This window comes from Lissotriton vulgaris, chromosome 7 (genome assembly GCF_964263255.1).
Source record: "Lissotriton vulgaris chromosome 7, aLisVul1.2, whole genome shotgun sequence".
Taxonomy (NCBI): domain Eukaryota; kingdom Metazoa; phylum Chordata; class Amphibia; order Caudata; family Salamandridae; genus Lissotriton; species Lissotriton vulgaris.
The window spans coordinates 1,716,979,375-1,717,003,290 of record NC_141695.1 but is presented as its reverse complement, the minus strand read 5'-3'; the positions used below and the strand labels follow the sequence as shown (position 1 = coordinate 1,717,003,290).

The 23,916-nt window shown below is 48.7% G+C and overlaps 1 protein-coding gene across 2 annotated transcripts in view; it reads right to left on the bottom strand.

Moving 5' to 3' along the window:
• LPAR5 (lysophosphatidic acid receptor 5) overlaps positions 1-23,916 on the bottom strand; it is a 116,884-nt gene that overhangs the window by 57,901 nt on the left and 35,067 nt on the right. The gene's annotated exons all lie outside the window — the stretch shown is intronic.

Genomic DNA, 23,916 nt, shown 5'->3' with positions numbered 1-23,916 from the left:
TCATCCTTCATCCATCCATCTACCCTTTCATCTTTACATCCATCCACTCATCATTCATCCACCCACCTTTTCACACATCCATCTATTCATCCTTACATCCACCCATCCATCCTTCATCCTTCCTTCCATCCATCCATCCACCCACCCTTCATCCTTCCATCCACCCATACATCCATCCTTCATCCATCTACCTTTTTGTCCTTCCATCCATACATACATCCTTCATCCATCCACCCTTTCATCCATCCATCCTTCATCCATCCACCTACCCTTTCATCCATCCATCCATCCACCCCCATCCACCCATCATTCATCCCCCACCTTTTCACACATCCATCCATACATACATCCTTCATCCATCCACCCTTTCATCCATCCATCCACCCACCTTTTCACACATCCATCCATCCTTCATCCATCCATCCACCCACCCTTTCATCTTTACATCCATCCACTCATCATTCATCCACCCACCCTTTCATCCATCCATCCACCCACCTTTTCACACATCCATCCATCCTTCATCCATCCATCCACCCTTTCATCTTTACATCCATCCACTCATCATTCACCCACCCACCCTTTCATCCATCCATCCACCCACCTTTTCACACATCCATCCATCCTTCATCCATCCATTCACCCTTTCATCTTTACATCCATCCACTCATCATTCATCCACCCACCTTTTCACACATCCATCCATTCATCCTTCATCCATCCATCTACCCTTTCATCTTTACATCCATCCACTCATCATTCATCCACCCACCTTTTCACACATCCATCTATTCATCCTTACATCCACCGATCCATCCTTCATCCTTCCTTCCATCCATCCATCCATCCACCCACCCTTCATCCTTCCATCCACACATACATTCATCCTTCATCCACCCACCTTTTCTGTGCCTCTCTCATGGGGGTGGGGTCAGTATCTCTCTGTGTCTTCTTCCTTCTTCCTCTCTCATGGGAGGGCATCTCTGTGCTTCCCTGCTTGGGGGGGGGGGGGGCAGACAGGCTGTATAAACACCTCACGGTGAAGAACAGTTTCAGGCACATTTCTCCTGCACAGGCGCCAGGTATGTGGGACTTGAACCAATGACTGTAATGTCCTTCTGCTGTTTGCTATGTGTGTTTGTAAAGCGCTCTGATACCTACGGGTTAAGCTAGCGCTATATAAAACGTTAAAAATAAAAATAAACCCCACAGCTAAGTCCATTGATTGAACTCAAAGGGCTACAGCCTCCTCCCCCAGACACCCCCCCCCCCACTCCCCAGCACGTGTAAGTGAGCCCGGCTGAAACAGCTTCGGGACACACAGAAAGGCACACCCGAGTACTTCACAGGTCTTCAGAAGACCTTTACTTGTTAATGAGGCGTGAATTAGGCCTCCACCGTGATCACCCGGCCTCAATCAGCCTGACGCCAGGAACTGCTGCACGCTCCAACAGAATCTGCGACCCCCTTCCCAGGACTCCACGACCCCCCTGGGGGTCGCGCCCCACAGATTGAAGACCTCTGCTCTAAGGGGACCAAACATGCCTCAAGGCAGGTTCCACTGGCTGCAGCAGAAGCTGAATTATCTCAATACGGAAGAGTTTTGGATTGAACACTCATGGGTTAATGCGCCTGCTGAGGAGATCCAGTGTTAAGGGCACGTCATGGGGCTGATTCCAGTAAGCCAACTCAGGAGGTTAATGGCCATGCTGCAGAGATGTTTGTGGGAAGTATGGTCAAAATTCCGGAAAAAAAAGACAGGACCTCAATGTACGCAATGGAAGTATGTGTACATTCTGCCAGGGAAAACGTCCTGTTAGTAACGTTTGAAAGTGAAATCCACCTACCCCCATCTCTCTCGTGCCCTTTCTCACCTATCACCCCGCCCCTCTTTCTCCCCCTTACCAGCCCCCCCCCCCCCCCCCTCCAGTAGCAGGGAGAAGGACGGGGCTGAAGGGCAGCCTGCGTGGGTATCCAGGAAACCCGCCGCCGTGGCTTTCTTTACTTCAGAACAGTAAAAACAAAACAAACAAACATGTCCAAATATAAGAGGACCCCGCATGGGCGGGGCCCTGTCGCTATAGAAACAGGGCCCGCTTGTAAGGGGGTGGGGGTTACTCGCTGTACTCAGTGGTCCGAGAGATGCCCTTCGCCGTTTACTTAACGTGTCTCAGATGTGATCCTGCAACCACAAATCCTGGATTTACTGCCCTCGAGATTGTCCTGTTGCCCCTCCCCTACTGGTTCCAGAGTTTGCTCCACTGCCCCTCACCGCCATAGTTTTCCTACTACCAGCCCACACTTGCCCCAGAGAGAGTTCGCCTCTCTCACTGGTCTCTTAAGTTTGCCCAGTTGCCCCAAACAATTCCTTCTTCGGTGGTCCATACGATGGCCTAACTGCCCCCTCCCAACACCCAGTGGTCTCAAATGCGTCACACTGCCCTCATCCCTTACTCCCTGGTCTCAAATCCGTTGCTCCGTCATTTACTGGCCCCAAAGTTGGCCCATCACACCCAGGCTCACTTACTGAGTGGTCCCAACGTTGGCATGGTTGCCCCAAGTCCACTTACTCATTAGTCCCAAAGCAGGAGTAAGTGCCCACATCCCAATGACTGGCAGGTGTGGCCTGGCTGCCCGAAGCCCCAGCTGATCCTAGAAGGGGTCCCAGTGTTCCTAACCCTCCCACCCTCCAAGGAATGGTTCCCCAAAAGTTTGCCCCATTGCCCCCTTCAATGCCACCATAACCCCTGGTGCCAAAGTTCGTCTCACCCATCCACTCCTCGCTGCCTCCAACCCCCACTAGTCCCAAAGTTGGCCCCATTCCACTCACATGCCACTGACTCGCCCCACTGGTCCCAAGGCTGGGCCCCTTCCTGCCGCTCTACTTACGCACGGCCCTATTGCACCATGGCCAATCGCCGAAAAAGCGCTGCGACGCCTCTTCAGGGGTAGTAAGCGCTATATAAGTGCAATTATAATACAATCATGTTAACACTGGTCCCAACGGCGGCTAAATTGCCCTTCTCCCCCTTCTGTTACTAGCCCCAAAGATGGGCCATTTCGACACCCCTCTAAGACCCAACGCCTCTCTACCCCAGCCACTCATTAACCGCCCGTTCCCAGGGCCCACCTCCGTTTTCTCACTAGCCCTCGCTGGTGGCAGGTGCCTCTGCGCCCCCCCCCCCTTCCATCCCCGGACAAATGAGGGCCTGTGCAGCCCCCAGTCCCCTGGGAGCGCCCCTTCCCTGTTTGCCTTTCTCACTGGGCTCCCCCTGGGATCCGGGGACTGCATTCACCCAGTGACAGGCCTAGGGGGCAGTAAATCCTGGGGGACAAAGGCAGGACTGTCCGGGCTGACGTCAGTCCTCGCGCCCGACGCCAAGGGCGGGGACATCCCCGAGGCAAAGCCCCCGAGCGCACGCACGTCCCGTCGCTGGACTAGCGTCCGTAGATGTGCTCGGAATTGGTGGCCGCAGGCCGCGGTCTCAACAGAGAGGCCAATGAATGTAGGGGCAAAGCGCCTGCAAAACACCCTTTGAGGGACTGCCTCTCACACCCACTCAATTTCTTGCTTGGTCCAGCTCGGCGATTCCCTCTGTCAGACACACACTGCAAATCCATCACCTTTTCGTTCACATGGTCACTCAGTCGCTCGCCCTCGCTTACTCCTATTCGCGTAATATTTTTTTGCTTGGAGTCACCGGCCCCCTCCCGCTGCTCTCTTAGTCACTGTACACGCCCCCCTCCCCCCACCTCTTTCCCTCCATTCGCTTCACTTCACTCACCAAGAATCTGCCAAAAACATGTCCTGCAGCCGCATGGGGAGCGCGACAGTACAGGGGGTGAGAGAGTGCAGGAGGGCCTCGAGAGAGGCGAAGGTGGGGCTGGTGAGAGACATGCAGGGAGATCACGAAGAGACAGGAAGACGGTCGGGAGTGAAGATGGACGGCGACCGGGGAGGGGTGAGGAGAGTGGAGGCAGGGCGGAGTGTCAGGGGAGCGCTTCTCGAGAGAGACAGAGAGTGCCCGTGTATGATTACGCACAGCATACACATCTGTCTGTTTACTATGTTCATATAATACGTGAAAGTAGTACATATGGGTGCAGGTGCATAGGGATTCATTCATTGTACAGAAACATGACTAAGTGTACTGTAGAACTGTGTACTTATAGTTTTGCATATATATATATTTAGATATGAGGGTTTGTCTGTATACATATATTTTCATTAAAAATAAGTTAAAAATATGTATCTGTTTTTTATGAACTACTTATATGATTCTGTTTAACGTTTATATGTATGTCATATAATGTAGATACCATATATGTAGATGACTGTGTACTTAAGAGGTTTGTGTTTTTCTATAAGAATACATATGTATCTCAATATTAAAATAGGAGTATTGTCCTTGAAAATGGATGATAATCTGAGAGAAATGGAATGACTGCAGAGGGGGTCCCTCCACCCCCCTTATTTCAGCTGGCTCTGATATCTTGCCTTCTAACTGCCCCAATCCAACGGCCATGATTTGTGATACAGAGAGGCAGGAGGTGAACACATTGGTACTCTTTAATAAAATACAATCTGTACTTTTTTTGGTCGAGTCAATGTATGCCGATATGCGAACTACTTGTCTGCTTATTGCCTTCCATGTTTCAAATAAAAAGATCTTTAAAAAAAAAGATTATTGGGAAGGTTCGTGTCAGTGTTTATTTATATGTAAATGTGAATGTCCAAGCATGTAAATAATACTTTCTTTCTTTCTCTCTCTCTCTCTCTCTCTCTCTCTCTCTCTATATATATATATATATATATGTGATCAAGACCCGAGTGGGGGTCAAAACGCGTAATGGTGGACTGGCTGGGAAATTAAATAAATCACTTTGATTGGCACTATCTTCGGGGTCTGCTCTTCGTCATTTTCTGTCCAAGCGAGGTAGCTGCAGGTGGCGATTTGCACATATATCTCGAAAACTCCACTGCAAGCTGGCCTTTGAAGTATCACAAAAGATGGAACATGGACCACCATTCAGTGCACAGAATCTACTTTATTTGGGTTAAACTCTGTCGGCCATTATGCGTTTCGGCACCAAAGTGCCTTGATCACATGACATATATATATATATATATATATATATATATATATATATATATATATATATATATATATATATATATATATGTTGTACCAGCTGCAATAAAGTCAAGAACCTGTGAATTCAGTGGTCCGTCTCCTACTTTGCCTGCCTCGCCGGTCTTGGGTAGATCTGGAAGTGACGTTTGTAGAGTTTCGACATATATAGTGAGTGATGTCACTAACCATGTAATGTAATGTAATGTAATGTGACGTCATCAGCAGTGCATTGCAGGCGCGCAAGGTATAGTGAGTCCAACTAACTATAACGTGGGAATTTCAATGGTTTTATGTCAGTAAAATTTCCAGCTAATTATAACTGGTGTGAAACCTATGTTTTTTTCAGTGAATTTAATAGTTTTTTAAATGCTAATTCCTAACTATAACTGGTGTGAAACCTATGGTTTTTTCAGTGAATTTCATAGGTTTTTTAAATGCTAATTCCTAACTATATGTAGGGCCTCAAACCTATGTTTTTTTCAGTGAATTTCAAAGGTTTTTAATAGCAAATTTCTATAGCTATGTAATATAATATTTTTCATAATGAATCCTATATTGTATATTTATGTAACACTATTTTTTTATGTATATTAATAATTATTTTTTTTTGCCCTGGAGCGCTCCCGGTGTGCGTACAGGTGAGCGCACCGGAAAGCGCAGTTTTTCGACGTGCCCCGGTGCGCGTACCGGTGAGCGTCCCGTTAGCGCTATTGCAGCTAAACATCTTCGTGACGAATCGCGTAGCCGCGTCCGTGTGATACGCACGGCGTAAGCGCACCCGGAAGCACTCAAGCGCATACGATCGCGCTATGTAAGCGCCCTGGTGCGCGCCCCGGGGCGCGTAGCGTAAGCGCGTCGGAGCGCGCCCCGGGGCACGTAGCGTAAGCGCGTTGGGTCATGTGACCTAAAAATAACACTTTTCATTGGTTCAAGACCGTTTTGGTTTCCAAATGATGATATCCCCGGTCATGTGACCTGAAAATAACACTTTTCATTGGTTCAGGACAGGTTTTTTTTCCAAATGATGAAAGCCCCCACCTGTTTTCCTCATTCTCACTTTGTTCGTTGACTGATGAAGACCTGTTTGTGAGAAATGGCTTCAGTAGCAGCAGCAGCAGGAGTATCTCAGCCACCACCACCACCACCACAAGGACCACCACCACACCACAGTGGTGGGGATGAAGAAGAGGAGGAGGAGGAGGAAGAGGAGCACAGGGAGTACCTGCCTGAAGATACTACCCCCTACAAGTCAAAGGAGCACATTGTATGGGAGCTTTTTGAAATCCCAAAGGACCTCAAGAAAGTGAATGCGCCATTGGTTACTTGTTTGATCTGTGGCACTGCACTCTCCAGGGGGAACCCTAACAAGAAGTACTCTTTTGGCAATAACACCATGATTTGCCAGATGCAACGCCGGCACCCTAACAACTATGCTGCGGCAGAGGTCCGAGAAATGACCAGAAACCCTCCCCAATCTTCTCCCAGCACCTCCCAAAGTAAGCAACCCACTCCATCGGGACCAGAGGCAAGGGAGATGGTCCCAAACATACAAACCCAGTTTGGACAATACAAAATCGTTTGTATATATTGTGGAAAAACAATTACTTATGGTGAGCAAAACATTAAACTCATCAACCGTGCTGGTGACAACCACAAGTGCCCAAAGAAACCTTAATTTTTTCCTTGTTTTTTTGCTCCAGTTGAGCCGTTTTCAATTCCCTGTTTTTTGTTTGTCCCCATAAAAATACCAAAAAAAATATAAAATAGTTCATAAAAGCCAAAAAAAGTAAAAAATGTTCCAAAAAACAATAAAAAAATATAAAACAACAAAAAGAATAAAAAAACAGTTCTTTTTAGAACTACCTCCAATTTATAAAAAAATGCTACATTTAAAAAAAAAACATCTTATTCTTTTTCCCATATGGTACGCTCCCCGGTACGCTCCCCGGTGCGCGTACCGGGCGCTCCCCCTGCGCAAATCGAAAAAAAAAAATACTTTTTTTTGCCCCACGGGGACCTTTTATGGCCCCCACATCAAACCTAGTGGGTCAGGGGGGGTCTACCCTGCCCCTTTTTGGTCATTTTCCCCTTTGTTTTTGCCACCTCTTGTATCTCGATCCTACCGAGACACAAGATGGCGGCCACTCCGGACTGTTTGGAATGTTGACAGACACCCGAGAGCCAATCAGCTTTACACGCGCGAACTCGCGTAGCGCGCTGATACGCGCCCCGGTTCGCGTACCGGGGCGCGCTTATAGATATATATATTTTTTTTAACCTAAATTACTCAAAATCCACTGGAGCACATATCTTGAGACATAGCAAAGGCACATCGGGCTACCAGTCCCTACAATTTTGCCAAGTTTGGTGGAAATCCATACAGCCTTTCGGGCTAAAAGAGAGTCCAACCGCCCTATGGAAATTAACATGGGGAAAACACGTTTTTGGACCCCCTTTTATCTCGGCCCCGCATGATAAATCCCTCCCAAACTTTCAGGGAAGGAGCGGAGCGCCGCGAGGCAAATTTGAGGAAAATTTCAGGCAGATCCCTCAACCGGTGCCAAAGTTATTCCCAATAGAATGTTGCGAATTCCCTATACAAAATAATCCTAACTATAACTACCTACTGGCGACCGCCAGTAGGTAATATATATATGCAAGTTTATATAGTGACTTTTTGTGCCTTGTACATAAAATTGCATAATTATGTGCTTATGAGTGTGTGTATACATATATATATGTATATATATATATATATATATATTACTATATCAGATGTGTGGATATGTTTCTATAAATGAATATATTACATTCTACCTACTGGTGGAAATAAAAAATAACTAATAAAGAAAAAAAAAAGTTGTAATAATTTAATTTTCAACCACTGTCTGTTCCTCCACTTCGTGCATCTCAAACTCTTCCTCCCCCTTTCTCCATTTCATCCAACTAATAGGTGCACTTGTCCACCACTCCAGTGGCGTAGCAAGGTAGGGCGGTCTGCCCCAGGTGGCATGAGTTTTGAGGGCGGTGACCTACCCCCGCTCCTACCTGTGGGTGTCGCGGGGGGTGGCGGCCGCAGGACTGACCAGCACCCTCCCCCCGCTCTTACATTGGGCAAATGCAGGGGTCCCCCCCAGGCGGCCTAAGGCCTCGCTTACCCACTGCCCCACTCCCAAAACGACTCCCATCTTACCTTTAATAATTCACTTCAATTGTATTGTATTGTATTTATTATTTGTAATGCGCAACTGTCACCCTACGGGTATCCTGGCGCCCAAACAGGAAGTAATCAGATGGTAATCAGATGGTAAACAATACACTAGCTGTCATGACATATAGACCAGCCGCCAGAGCTATTAAATAGAGTCAGGGGGATTATACTTTGGCGAACAGCCAGGTTTTCTGATGAGGTTTTCATCCATCTGTTTCAAAACTATTCCAGTAAATGCAGGAGATCACCTTGAGCTAAGTTTTTAAAATGTTGTATTCGCCACAGAAGTAATTTATAATGGAACATCAATGCATTTTAACCTTCTCGTTGAATATTCGCTAAATGTAAATTTTTGAATGTCAAGCTCCTTTGTTAACTTATTGTGTTTTTAAATATGTATGTATCCTTATTTGATAAATGTATTATTATGATATGTATATACTTTTATGGTTTTCTCCTAATTGAAACCGAATAAAGTAAATTCTGATCTGATCTGACCTTGAGCACCATTTTGACACACTTACTGCTACTAATCTACAAAGAAGGAAAAAATACTTTTTACTAATCTACTACCTTCTTACCTCTTACCGTGGGTTCTGGAGTAGCGTACTACTCGTCGCAAAGCGCTTCAACGCCTCATCAGGCATAGTGAGAGCTATATAAATACAATTTACAATACAGTACAGAGCTCTCACCTTTCTAGAGCCCATGTGTGATTAGCTTAAGTCTAGTTTTCCTTTCTTTGCATGATGGGATTTGTAGTTTTGTTCATCCCATTATAATATTAGAACATAAGTCACAGAATTCTAAAAAGAAAACGTGGCCTGGATGAGCTACTCAGGCATGTGGCTCTGAATGCAGATTTCTACGAGTGCCCCATCTCAGGCTGAACTTCTTCACTGCGCTTTACGAGGTGAAACCTTTTCGAAGCATTATAAATGCCCCTAATAGAGGGAATTGGAACTGGCTTTTGTTTGCAGCACCCAAAAAAAACATAACAGATGTAAATGTAATTCAACCAGTGTGGAAATTCCACTGTATTTTATCTGAAGGTGGTATTTGTGAAGTGCTTCTTTCCGCTGATGAGGTCACAAACTGCTCTAATTTACGCCTGGTCCTGGGCTCACTTTTGGAGCGAGATAACGCAGCATGTCCTCTATGGGAGATGCTGATGAGGTGGGTGATGGTGTTTCCCGCTGGATGGGGCAATGCCTGGAAGTTCAAGAGGACACTTCCCATGGGGCATAGGGTCCATGGGCGTCTGCAGGGGGGGGGGGGGGGCAAGGAGGGGCGCTTGCCCCCCCCTGGAGCGCCCCTCTTTGCCCCCCCCTGCCAGGGCCCTAGGGGGTTGCGAACGGTGCCATCGCACCTGCTGGCTTCCGTGTTTACAACTTAATTATGATTTTAAAAGCACCTGCTGCGCGTTCCTTTCCTCTTGCAATTACGGGGCCTCTCAAAAAAAGTCAAGATAACTCCTGTGATTAATGTTCTTCCTGGCCAAAGATCAGAGTTTTGTGTAGTTGATGTTTTTGACTCATGTGAAGGTAGTACAGAGGGTTAATATGCCTACTGCAAAGAACGTTTTCTAAGTATATTACAGAGTTCATTTAATGTAAAATAGATCAGCAGGTTACTGCTTTTAAAAGAGCCATCCTTTTGTTACTTAAAATGTATAACTTAAAGTCCTAATATAGAATAGTGAGGTATTAACTTTCATCATATAAGTGCATACACTCTGCTAAGTATAGAACATTGATTAATGTTGCAAAAAGGATTAATTTTGGTAGAAATGGATTCTTATGATTAAAGAAAACTCCCAACTATGCGGTTTCTTTTTCTACTCTGAGTTTGTGCTTCTCCACACCAAGCACTCCTAAACTAAAATGCCTACCAGTATGGATGACATGTGACTCCTACACGTTTAGTCCTTTGGCTTATGTAACATGTCCTATACACTGATTTACACATGTATGATTGATTGTCTCTGTGTAATGTATGTGTGATGCAAAGTGCTCTGACATACTTTACTGGTATGAGTAGCGCTATATAACAAATTCAATGCATCTGAGAGAGAGTGGTTATGGAGACTTGGTCACTGTTAAAGGGTGCTAGTGAGAGAATCCTTGTTAGTTAGTAAAAACGCAGCGACACATGTTGCCGGGCAGTTGAAAGTCCTTTGCAAAGGTTGACTGATCAACTTTCTGTAGCTTGATGCTATATTTGGGTGTTTAACTAGTACTAATGAGGTGCAACTAATGCCCAAACAGTGATAGCAAGTTTAAAAACAAGCATTTGCAATGCAATAGGTCTCGCATTAGGAAAGTTTGAGCTATTGGTCTTGTAAATGACAATTTTTTTAATTATGTGTTTTTGAAAATAGCTAAATTAATAGCTTTGTCATTTACAATGCCAATAGTTATAACTTTTGGTTGCGCTGAGTGATGCTGTAATTGCGCTGAGTGGTGCTGTGGTGGTGCTGAGTGGTGCTGTGGTGGTGCTGAGTGATACTGTTGTGGTGCTGAGTGATGCTGTGGTGGTGCTGAGTGATGCTGTGGTGGTGCTGAGTGGTGCTGTGGTGGTGCTGAGTGGTGCTGTGGTGGTGCTGAGTGATAATGTGGTGGCGTTGAGTGATGCAATGGTGGTGCTGAGTGATGCTGTGGTGGCACTGAGTGGTGCTGTGGTGGCGCTGAGTGGTGCAGTGGTGGTGCTGAGTGATGCTGTAGTGGTGCTGAGTGATGCTGTGGTGGTGCTGAGTGATGCTGTGGTGGTGCTGAATGATGCTGTGGTGGTGCAGAGTGGTGCTGTGGTGGTGCTGAGTGATAATGTGGTGGTGCTGAGTGATAATGTGGTGGTGCAAGTGATAATGTGGTGGTGCTGAGTGATAATGTGGTGGTGCTGAGTGGTGCTGCTGAGTGATGTGGTGGTGCTGAGTGGTGCTGTGGTGGTGCTGTGGTGGTGCTGAGTGATAATGTGGTGGTGCTGAGTGATGCTGGGGTAGCGCTGAGTGATGATGTGGTGATGCAGAGGGCAGAAAGGCACGACAAGCGGTGTGTAAACACCTACTTTGTACTTATAGTCCTTGCTTACAAGAAGCAAGGTAGGCAGTAAAAGAGATGCAGTTACTGACAACCTTGCTTCTCATTAGTAACCACTATAAGTACAAAGTACGTGTTTATGCACTGCTTGCATGTTTTCCCAACACATAAATAAAAAGCACTGTCATTTACAATGCCAAATAGCTAAAAATCTCGCAAATGCGAGACCTATTGCATTGCAAATGCTTGTTTCCGCTGTTCTTCATGCTGTACAACATGAACAAAAGACATTGGTAGAGCCAGCATGCCTCTAAGGCCAGAACTTTTGTCTTTGCCAGTGTGTGTTTTCTTTTTGCTCACCACTCTTGCTCAGTGTCCACAGCCATGCCGGATTGAAACAACCAGTAATTCTCTCACCCACTTAAAGAACAAGCACTACAATGTACTAACTTCAAGGCCAAAATGCTCAGCACTCCGTCTACAAACCACTGTAGCTTGGTACTTTAATCAAGCCGTTAAATTAAAAGAAGCACAAAAACAGACTACAATTCCTAAAATTCATCAGCTTTTTCAAAGAAACTCCAGGGCTGCAAAACTGATGTCCCCAATGCCCCTGTTCCACATAGTTCTGGAATTCACCAAGAAGTGGCGAAAATTGCACAAAGGAGGGAGGAGCAGATAGAGTGAAAGAGAAACGCAGAGAAATAGCTCAGTGGGTTGGGCAGCGGCTGCTGAATCTGTTTGTGTCATCTAGAAACCCGTCAGTGGGGCTGTCTCGTCTTTTCCTCCTGCCAAGGTGGCTAACAATGAATACCCACGGAGATGGACAACAATGAGCAATGAGGATTCTTTTCAAGAGGGGCTTCTGAGTGACTGAAATAGACGAGAGTGAAGCTCGAGTTGTCTATAATGTCACTGAGATCACGAGGTGAAAAACACCCCCTTGACTCACAGGCACCCACTTATAACTACTTTACGTTGTATTAGGGTTCCTAATCTGTCCACCAACACACATTTCGAGGCGTTGAAAGTATGGGCTGGGAAGAAGGATTCAGCATTGTGACGTCACAGCGTCTCACTGCTGTTACGTAACTGCAGAGGATAACAGCATTTTGAAAAGCCTGTTCAGGGTCGTAGGTGGGAATGAGGCTCGATACAACATGCAATACTAATAGCGCCTAGAGACAATTCATTCTGCTGCGTGCGCCACAAGAATAGTAAAATCCAAAATATGGGTGCTAGAGAGAAATGTGGGAGCCTTCTTAAAGTATTGACATAGTGTGTTCAGCAACCTTATGCACAGCTCCCACCATATGTGCACGTACAGTGCACCACGCTACTGAATTCACCTCTAGGCGCCTTCTGCATCTGAAAGGAAGCATGAAGGGACAGAGGTGGGTGGGTCTAGGGATAAACTGGGAGGACAGATGAGTCAGTGCCACAGAAAGTGCCTGGGGCCGATGCCCGGCACGTTGGGACTTGGGAATAACCTCAGAATGCTGGACCAGCACCTGCCCTGCTAAACAGAACGCACCTGCAAGCACATGCTCAGCCCTGCGGGCATCTGGGTGCCTAGTAACAGATGCTTGCGGTCAGTGGGTGCTGATGAAAGTAAAATATCACGTGGCATACACTCTGCAGCCGTGAGAGTTATCATATGTTCCATTCCAATATTGCCCCGTGTGTGTAACCACTCCCATTTTAGCAAAAATGATGCCCAAAAAGTTAAACCATGTGCGCCCAGGATCACGCCATGTGGCAATGGTGGGATTGTAACTCAAGTATTCCGATTTTATAACCTATGACACTCTCCTCTCGGGAGACACATAACAAACGTAGTGCCTGGCTGTGACGGGCTGGCCTATTGAGTACTTGTGAGTTTTTCAACTGACAGTACCTCTCACATCTCAAAGACACGTGTGGGTGAGAGTCTATTGTTGTGCCGATCTGGGGTGGGATAGGTTTACTGAGTGACACTTGATGTAAAGTTGTTGACCCTCTCCCAGCTCTACAAGCCTTGGGCGACCTGACTGCCTCTGCTTCTGCCAGTCCCATCACAGTGGCCCAGGGCTCTAACTCACCTGCCCTCTTCCTTAAAGACACTGGGGCACAGTGGCAGGCAGTGTGAAGGTGTTTGCACGTGCGTGGACCCCTCTGTTTCCAGTTATCCACAATCTGACAAATTTCAAACGTATTAAAATGGTCCCGCAAGCGCTTAGAAGACATTATGTTTGCACTCTGCGCTACAAACATTTTCTGAGGTACAGCGGGCCATATTTCTTTTTGGGGCCTAATGTAAAGGCAGCAGACATCAGAGGCCCTACCATGCATGCTTGGACCTGGCTCCGTGGATGGCAAATGCTTTTTGGGTCACGTATGTTCCAAATGTCTTGGATTCCAAAAGTGCCCCCGTTCTTGCGCTCTAGCAATCGGCACTGCTGTGGTCCCACCAGTGCCCCCTCCCACGACATTTCCCTCCAAAGAAATGAAATCGCTGCCGGACTAATCCGGGGGCTTTCATTGAATTGTAAAGTAACTTTCAATATAATTTCTCCTGGATAGAAATCTTTATCAGTCAAACTGATTGTCACCCAAACTTCAATAAAGTATTGTAACAAAAAAAAGCACACAGTAAAGAGTGGATCCAAGACCGTTAAATCTTTCTTCCATCACCAGAAACTTATTGCAGCCCGATTCTAATGCGCGATGGACACCGGATTTATGTATGTATACACTACATCCGTGTATAGCACCAACACTGTGTATTGGAGAGCTTTAGGCAGTACAGTGAAGCAACCATGCAACACAATTATAAATATATGTAGTAATTGAACGAAGGCCAACTGTTATCTACTGACTGAGCCAACGTCAGGATTTTGTTTTTGAACTCGTGGGTCCGGGCCGCTTCCAGGTACTATACACGTGTAAAATGCAAAACAAACGGCAAGCGCCAGGGAGATGCCGCAAACAGAAAACAAAAACTGCTGAATTCCAAGAATACACAATTACACATGCCTTTATTTTTTACATAGCGCCCGCATGTCGGGTTTAAGGCTGCTTTCCATAATCAAGAGGGCCGAAATCAACAGGCTCGCAACGAGAGGGGGAAGAAGGGAGAGAAGAGATCGGGGGCAAGGTGAGAAAGGTTGCTGGGTCAGGAAGAAGGAGCAACAAGCTCTTGGCATTGCTGTGGGGAGGGGGGAGGAGAAAGTGAAAGCGGGCATGGCATGTTGCGAGCATAAGGGAATGAGGTGTGAGTGAGGAGGAGAAGAAGCCTTTGATGTGGTGATGCGGTGTGGCAGGCAGTTAAAGAAACAAGCTTCTCGGCATTGCTGTGTGGGGGTGGTGGGGTGGGCGGGGTGTTAGCAGGCAGATGCGAGTGGAGCGCGCACTGGAGCGGGAGGGGGTGGGAGAACTAGGCAGCTGCGTGCACAAAGTGAAGAGACAATGAAAGCTCTTGTAGGGGAAAAGCGCATGCTTGTGTTCACGTAAACTTTTGGAAATCCGCCGATGGTTTGAGAACTTATTTTGCTTACTAAAATTCTCCCCTATCCATTCCTTGCGGAATGGGATAGGCTCGACCTAATTAAGTTATACTGTCACAAAATGTGCCACATAATTTGCTTTTTCTTGACGCAGAGTTCACTCAACCCTGCTGCTTTATGTGACCCTCCCTGCCTCATAATTACAGTGGCCCTGCGGTTAGAGTATCCCTGCTGAGTGCCTCATATTCTACTCACAGTGTAGAGTGTGTTTGGGGGAGTAAGACTGGGCCTGCCTTACCCCTGTGCTCTAGACTAAGATGCTGTGACTGCGCTTGTGTGGTGAATGTGGCCTCAGGAGGTTCAGACCTTTGTGAGGACCGTAGACAGACAAAGTGAGGAAAGCACCTGGCTGCCGATGGCAGAGCCACTTTTTGCAGCTACCTCTCACCACTGGCGGGCCCCAAAACTAGGGCAGTGCCTCATACACACTTAAGGATCTCCCAACCTGTGCACTAGAGTCTGAGCCCACGCTGTCGTCAAAATGAGACGGTCAGAGAGAGAAAACAGTAAAACTCGGGGAGTCCTGCAATGACACAGAAATTAGTATGAAAACAACACAAACTCAGAGTAGCAGGTGCTCCTGAGTAGACTGGTGAAGATATTTCCGTAGCATCCTGCCAAAAAGATGTCTGCATTCCTCACCTGCACTACGTTACTATCTGGTGACGACAGAAACAAGGGGTTAGTGGGGCAGCGATGACCGAGCAGTTCGAACTTCTACTCGGACCTAATTTTAAAATTGCCATACGTGCTCCAAGATTGCTTGATAAAGGTAACCAAGTTAAGTAACACCAGTACAAGGGGTAAATGTAATTTGTGCGGTATAGAGTAAAAATGGTTGTAGAAACATCAGTTTCATTTTCATGTATCATCCCCTTCCCTAATTACCAAAAATACAGTACAAAAGGTCGAGAATCCATAATTAGGTACTTTGTAAATGCGACAAAAAAGGCCATCCTTCCATCCTTTTTCAACTTTGGGCTGAATCTCTTTTCCTGTCCATCTGTTCACAGTTGTTCTTAACCCGTTCCGTGCTCCCGTCGGTGTAGGAAGGTGGATATCTGACTATGGTTACCCCCAACTTTTTGCCTGGTGTTTTGCTGGTTTTTCGACTTAGTTGACCTGGGACCCTGCTATTCAGGACCCCAGGCCCACTGCTCTCTCTGTAAAATGGATTCCATGTACCTTAGGTGCATTTACCAATTGGATACTGAGTCCCCTTATCTGTCCCTGTACAGTGTACCTTAGGTACCCAGGGCATAGGTGTACCCAGGGCCTACCGGGGCTGCAGCATGTATTATGCCACCCCTGGCTGGCCATCCAAATCTGACACAACTGGCTGCACGACAGCTAGGGCAAGGTGGTGTAATCACCCATTGCTTTAGATATAGTATACCTATATCTACCCCTAAAATGGACACATGTATTCCTATCAGTCACTCCTATGGCAGGCCTTAACAATCCTGAAGGCAGAGTGCTTGGAATCATGTGAGATGGTGCTCTGGCATGAGCTGAGCCCGTTTGCAGCTTGCGGAACCAAGTCCTAATAGCTGTTCCATGATAACGCATACCATATACTCTTAAGTGCAATATAATCCTCGCGGTTATTTGCCAACTTTGGTATCGCTTTATCAAAACATGTCGAGTAAGGTGTCATAGGAATTGGAATACTAACCCCTCGCCAATTCTGGTGACGGGGTTAGCATTCCACCCTTCTAGAGGGACACGACATGTATGTAACTGAGAACCCCGGTTAAAGCTAACTCGAGCCTCAGCATCACAAAATGGATGCTGCCACCACAGACACAAGTCTGACCTCCTGCTGCTGGGAGTTCTTCCAGCGAGGAGAGCTTGGACAAAGGGTATCCTGTCAGGGGCGGTGCTAGCACCATCCCAGACAGGGTTTTGTGTATCCCAGGTAGGCAGGGCTGAGAGGAAGGTGACTGCAAGTGGCACCCCGGTGCTCACTGTGCATATGCCGGCTTGAACCAGTTCCAGGGGCACACCAGCCCCTGAGCTGGGGAAAGTCCGGACAAGGGAGAGGGGTGTAACCACCCCCCTCCTGGTCCCACCCATGGGCAGGACCTAGTCGCGTGCCAGCCCCTTTTTTTAGAATAAAGGTAGGAGCGGGCCCCCTTCCCAAATTAGATAATTCTGAATCTTGAACTACTTTCCACGAAAGGAACTCTTGATACCTTCTGAAGACTCTCGCTTGTGGCTAAGGAGTAGCCACCCTGCACCCGCAGGCACCATCTAAGCATCGCGGTTTGCTGTAGTCCATCCTCCGGATCAGGACTGCCCAGCTCGACGAGACCCGGATTCCCTGGCATCTCTGACCTCTACCTATATCATCAGCCCAGCTGAGATTCGTGGGTGTGACGAGACCTGAGGGACCGGCCATCTTCAAAACTGCACGACACTTAACCAGCACGACCGCCGAGGGATCCTCGAGTGAGTGCTTTAGGGTTTGAGAAGCCATAACCCTGAGCAGCTCCAGCACCAAAGTCCAGCCCCCCAGCATCCAGAGATCTGCGTGGGGCCCTTCTGCTCTTTGCTGCTCACCGCGTTGTCCGGTCACTTGCCCGTTGGCTAGTGGCCTTCCTGACGCCGCACCACGACAATTTCAACGCTGGTCTGGTTGCTCCAGACTGGCCCTTGCTCCCTTCCAAAAGAGGAGCACCCCGGACCCTCCTGGTCCACTCCAGACGCCATCTTGACTCCACCGCGTGGGCTTGACTTTGCCAAGGTTTGTTGCCCCAATCCTGGGTCCAGCATCGCCGACAGCAGATACCTTCGTGTGACAACTCGCACCACCAGCCTGGTTGCCGACAACGCCTCCTAGCCCGTGTGACTGCAGAGTCCAGCGTCACCCACTCACCTGGTCGAGGGGACTTCATCCGGTGCCATCCTGGTGCCCACACAATCACTGGCTAGTGATTAAGAACTGAGTCCCCTCTGCTTTCAGGTCATCTCCATCATCGATCCAGGCTTGGATCACTCCGAACATCTTCACTGGTCGCCTGCCAGCAACTTCTTCTTTCAGGCTCCATAGACTACAACGAGGATTCCCGACGTCTTTTGAACCCTATGCAGCCGCAGCCCCTGGGCTAGGTAACCCGAGCATTTCGGTGCTCCAACGCAGGTTCACCATCCAAGTGTCCAGATCCTTTGTCGTTTTTAGTCTATCCAGTCGGATTCGTCCGATTTTTTTTTTTTTTTAGACCAACGGTCCCAGATTTTATTTAATTTCACAAATCAAAACGTAGAACAAGCCAATAGATCATACAATGTCATATAGACGACAATCATTACTCAGTCGGTAACATTTTCAACATTTCGGTCGTATATAGGTGAAAATAAACAGTAGCCAGGGAAGATGCATTAGTCCGCAATTCTCAGTCTCAGGAGAAATCTTAGGTTGCAGTGCCTGCAGCGTATGTCACTGCAGAAGGGCCAAAGTGTTCATGATAGTCAACAGCAGTTGTTCCAGGCTGTGTTCCCTGGGTGGCACGGACGATGTCAGAGACAGGAATCACATCCCACGTTACCATATGGAATACAGGGCTATAGTCGTGTGATCATGGCAGTATTTAATAAACATTGAAGAAAAGTTAAATGGAATGGGAGAAATCAACATCATCATGATCACAGCAGAAACAATGCCAACTGCCAATCAAGAGAATAAAGGAGAAAAATAAATAAATAAATAAATAATAGGGAAATAAAGGAAGTAGAAGGGAAAACACATCAACAACAATCGGACTAGTGTTTGCGTGTACAGCAGTGTATCAGTGACACTAATGTTTTATGAAACGCTGTATGTGGACAGTGTGGGGACGGGAATGGTCGTGGATTGAGGATCGCTGCGGCCATGTGGCGGTAGGGGGGAATAATAGCAAGCAGACTTTGTCGGGCGTTACCCCAGCGGCCGGGGGGGGAGGGGGGAGAGGTATGTCGGGGGGGGGGAACAACAGGGGGGGAGAGGTCTGACTCCGGAAATGTAAGGGTGACGGGTCTATTACTGCTCCGTAACTAAGCGTTCATGTGATACCAGCCTGGATACAAGCCTGATGGTATGCAGTCAGAGTAGTGTCCCACTCTTGGGCAATTGGGTACATTCGAAGTCCCGCTGTCTCCTCTCTGTGTAATGTCACGCTCTCTGCGCTAGCCCAGTTGGCAAATGAGCGACGCCTGTCCACCGGTCGCGGGGGGGCACTATTCTTCCAGCGTTTTGTGATGAGCCGCTTGGCTGTTATGAGCCCCAGGTCCCAGAAACGTGCCTGCAGTTTGGTCTGCTTGGTCCTCTTGTAGAGCCCCAGTAGGCATGCCTCCCACGTTTTAGGAAGAGTGTCGCCCGTGGCTGCCGCTAATGTGTCAGTGACCGCCGACCAATACATGGTAAGGTGAGGGCAACTCCAGAGTGCGTGTAGCAGATCCGAGTTCAGGAGTCCGCACCTGGGGCACGCTGAAGAGGCAAGGCCGAAGTAGCGATTTAGTTTGTCTGGGGACAAATATGCGCGGTGTATTATGTAATATTGGATGATCTTAAATCTAGCATTACGAGGAATGTTCCTTGCGCCAGCCAGCACTGCAGCCCATTGTTTGTCCGACCATTCACTACCTCGGTCGGCCGTCCACTTCTCTCTCAGACGTTGGGAGGAGAACTGAGTATGATGGTGCAGCGCCTGTGCCAGCCAGTGCACCAGATGGGAACCATCGCCCATCACATGCAGGTACTGTATTAACATATGTGTGGTCGGTTCCTGAGTCAGATCTCCCCATGTCCCTGTCAGCACTCGGAGAAGCTTAGCGTGTGTCAGGAACTGCCCCGCCGGCAGATCTGTGTCGGTGGTCAGAGTCTCAAAGGACAGTAGCTCCCCATCACTATATAAGTCACCTAGACTGTCCAGGTCCGCCGCAGTCCAACTGCGTAGCACGGATGAGGACATCACGCCACTCCCCGAGGGGGTCCCCAGCAGCGGCAGGTTCGGGGCATACGGCACCGTGCCTTTAGTAAGTCTGAGGCTTCGCACAAAGCACTGTCTTGCGACAGCTAAGTAGATCTGGTCGGGGGGCCGGCCCCGCGTCAGGGGGTGGAAGAGCGTTAGCACCTGAGTCAGGGTCAGGGTAGTGTGTTCCGTGGCCGTGCCCATCAGGTTCCTGCCACTAAGCCAATAGGCAACCCACTGCAGTTGGGCCGCTAGGTAATATAGCTCCTGATTGGGAACCGCCAGGCCTCCAGATTCCGTAGCCGCGTAGAGGGTCCTCAATGCCACCCGGGGGCGCCCTTTATTCCAAATCAGGCGCCTGGTGAGGGCTTCCAATCCCTTGAATATACGCGTCAGCACATACACCGGAAGGTTAGCATAAAAGTAGAGGAGCCTGGGGAGCATTATCATCTTTGTCAACGCTACTCGAGCCGGCACATTCAGTGGGAGGGAGTTCCAGAACGTGACCTGGGCCGATAACGAGGAGATGGCTCTCACGAGGTTGCCCTCTAGGAGATCAACGGGGTCCCGATATATGAGGATCCCTAAGTACCGGAAGACCGTCGGGTGCCACCGAAGCTCCTCGCCCATCATTCGCACTTCACATTGTGGCATAGTTTCACTGAACGCATAGACCCCTGATTTTGACCAGTTGACACGGAGCCCCGACATATCCCCCAGCACCCGAAAGATGTCTGTGAGTGCCGCAGGTATGCAGGTGAGGTCCCTGACATATAACAGCAAGTCATCGGCATATAGAGACACCGAGTGTGTCCCATCTGCCAGTGGGATGCCCCAGGTGGCTCCGGAGGTCCGGAGCAGTGCTGCCAACGGCTCCATCACGAGCGCGAATATCAGGGGAGAGAGGGGACATCCCTGTCTGGTGCCTCTCCCGATCCTTATTCTGTCAGAAAATAGCCGCCCGGTCTGGACTCGCACCTCGGGCGCTTGGTACAGGAGCTCCACCATCTGGATATAGGCGTCGCCCAGCTCATACTTTTCGAGCACCTGGAGCAGAAAGGGCCATTCCACCGAATCAAACGCCTTTTCCAGGTCGAGTATTATACACCCTGAGCACGGCCAGTTGGAGATCGCGTAGCGTTGGACTCTGAAGAAGCGACGTATGTTGTAAGACGTGCTGCGGGTGGGCACAAAGCCGTTCTGGTCAGAGTGCACCAGTGTGGGAACTAGAGGCGCAAGCCTCCGAGCCAACGTCGCCGCCAAGATCTTGTAGTCTGTATTAAGGAGCGCTAACGGTCTGTACGATCCCAACTCGCACGCTTCCCTGCCTGGTTTCAGCAGGGAGATCACATTGGCCTCGTTCAGAGATGCCGGAAGTTCAGCATCTTCAAATGCCGCCTTGTACACTCTTAACAGTTCCGGTATTAATAACAAGGAATAGGCCTTGTAAAACTCGGCCGGGAGCCCGTCCGGGCCCAGCGCCTTGCCATTAGAGAGGGAAAAAAATCACCTCTCGCAGCTCCTCACTAGTGAGATCCGCTCCCAGCTCCGCCTGTTGGGCGCGAGTGGCCGCAGGTAGCTGCAGTGTCGCTAGGTAGTCTGCAATCTCCACCTCAGTGGCTCTCAGTCGTGAGCTGTACAAGGACCTGTAATGTGCTGTGAACGCCTCATGTATCAGTTTTTGGGTGAAGACTTCAGCGCCTTGAGTCGTACGGATCGACAGCACCGACGCCGATTGAGTATCCTGACGTATTAGCCATGATAGGAGTCTGCCTGGCTTGTCACCTGTGTTGTGGTTGCGTGCACAGTGTGCTGCAAAATTAAGGTTCTTCAGCCTCGCCATCAAAAGGGCGTGATCTGCCCTGGCAGTAATCAACTGGGAGTCATCGCCCTCTACCGCTTCCCGCTCTTTGTCTAGTAAAGTCACCTCCGCTTTCATCAGATCCCGCTCCACCTGTCCCCGCAGGCCTGCCTGCACACCGAGACAGCTCCCTCGGGTCACTGTCTTAAAGGCGTCCCACTCAATTTTCAGGGACGAGGCAGAGTCGCCATTGTCCTCAAAGTATTGTATTATCCTCCTGGACATCTCCTCTCGGAATGGCGTATCGAGTAAGAGATCCGGCTGCAGGCGCCATGTGGGCACAGGCGGGCGTGGGCGTTTCCACCCGTAATCCAAAGTGTGTGGGTTGTGATCAGAGTGTGTCCGCCCCAGGTAATCTGTTTCTGTCACGTGAGGAATCAAGTCACGGGACATCATATATCTGTCTAATCTGACGTGCAATGAGTGGGCCCCAGAGAAGTAGGAGTATACCCGGGCGTTAGGGTTCCTGACTCGCCAAGCATCCTGCAGGTTCCACTGTGTCGCCCAATCAAGAAGGGCCCTGGAGGTTGCTTGGGCTGGGGCGACAACCGCCGGAGGAGACGATCGATCGAGGGAGACATCTAATACGTTGTTATAATCGCCACCCAATAATAATGGCGCGTTAGACCAAGGAGTCCCTGGCACAGCCGACTATGTGGGCCGATTCTCCAGACCCGAGTGGCCGAGGGTGCCAACTCCGCCACTAAATGTAGGGGCTCCCGGGCAGTGGGCTCGCTTGAGGCTCCAAACGCTGTGGTGCGGTCCTGTCCCCCACCCGGTGCAGCCCGGGGGTGGGTGTGCGCGGTGCGGCCTACCTCGAAGGGCCGGATTCCCGGGCTCGAGTAGCCGGTGCTGCCGGCCGGAAGTGGGCCCCGGCCGGGTAACTGCTGGGGCTCCCGCCGGCCGGAGGGTCCGTGTCACCGATCTCCCCCAAAGTCTCTCGGGCTGCAGATCAGGCTCCCGGGCATACTCGGTACGAGTGTGAGCCGGCTGCAGTGGAAAATGCCGGAGAAATGGCCCGTGGTAGGGGAGCTTCACTCGGAGCTCAGCCCGGGCACGTCCGACTACCCAGTCGGATTCGTCCGATAACAGTAACTTAAGAAATACTAGCCTCCATAGACTTTGTCCCGCATCCCGCTTGAGAGTGCACACTCTGCACCCGATCTCCCTAGGCCTCCTGCTCCTAACCTTAGGGTTCAGTAGTGTAGTCCTAGCGATCCTGAAGCCTCTGGATCTTGTTACTTACCTGCTAGTGTTTCGCTTTCCACTTTTAGTGTATATGGTTTTTCGTGCCCGTCGGGCATTTGTGTAAATTGTGCAACTTGAAGTATTTTCTTAAGAGTTTTGTTGTGTGCTTAGCTCCCTGACTCATAAAGAGATCAGGGTAGACTTGTTATAAATAAATATATTTTTATTTTCATAACAACTTGTGTGGTGTCCTTTCACTTGGTGTTCAAGGGGTATATGTGATGGTATAACAGCTGGCTTAACACGCCCTCTAGAGTTTAGCCTAAAGACTGCTCTTGTCCATGCTACTAGGATAGCTGGTCTATAAGGTTGACTTACAACCAATCATCAATAAGGGTTGTTTGGAATGATACACAGTGATCACTAGAATAGTGAGCACTACATATCAGGCCAACTTCTCACATTGGTGAGCAGAGGTGGGATTTGAGCTTGCTGTTGTTTTACCACACGTATCCTAAGAATATCATTTGAAAGATCACATAAGTACCAAGGTACATATAACTTAGCTTAGAATACTCTGAGTTCTACTGAACCAGCTGTTGTAGTGTAACAGGGCTTAGCACACCCTGACTCTTAGCAAGGGATCAGTAGGCAAACAAATAGTGTAGGTAAGTGCATCACTTACACCTCACTAGAAAAGCATGTTTACCACAGGAGGGAACACAGAGGGCCCCCTTGTGGTTGATGACCTTCCACAGGTCACTTCCAGATATGCAGCTCTTAGCTTCCAGGAGATGAGACAACTGTGTACCTCCGGGAAGCTAAAACAGGGTTCTAACCCTACCACTCCCTTTCTGATAGGTCTCTTAGAGACTTATGATGCCAGGAGAGCTTCTAACACAGGCCCTTCTAATCCAGATGGGAGCATGCCCCCCTTAGAGGGAACCCTTGGGGACCCTGACCTCAACCTCAATGGAACGGAAAGTGAAGAG